Source organism: Brassica oleracea, chromosome C9 (genome assembly GCF_000695525.1).
Source record: "Brassica oleracea var. oleracea cultivar TO1000 chromosome C9, BOL, whole genome shotgun sequence".
Lineage (NCBI taxonomy): Eukaryota > Viridiplantae > Streptophyta > Magnoliopsida > Brassicales > Brassicaceae > Brassica > Brassica oleracea.
In genome coordinates, this window is record NC_027756.1 from 3,283,488 (window position 1) to 3,283,743 (window position 256).

The window sequence follows — 256 nt, forward strand, 5'->3', positions numbered from 1 at the left end:
CATACATCGAGTCAGCTAAACAAATACAAACTACACGGCCAGCTATTTAACAATTTACAAACTTACTTTCGCAACGAAGAAGACGAATACGACAACCAAAATAAGTGAAATTACCTAAACAAAAAAACAGAGTAAGTTATGAACTCTGATAAATACAACTAACAATGATTTTTGTTTACATATTACCCATCAAATAAAAGACAAACAAACACAACATGAGATACAAGAGACAATCCCGACAGACACAAAGGCGGCA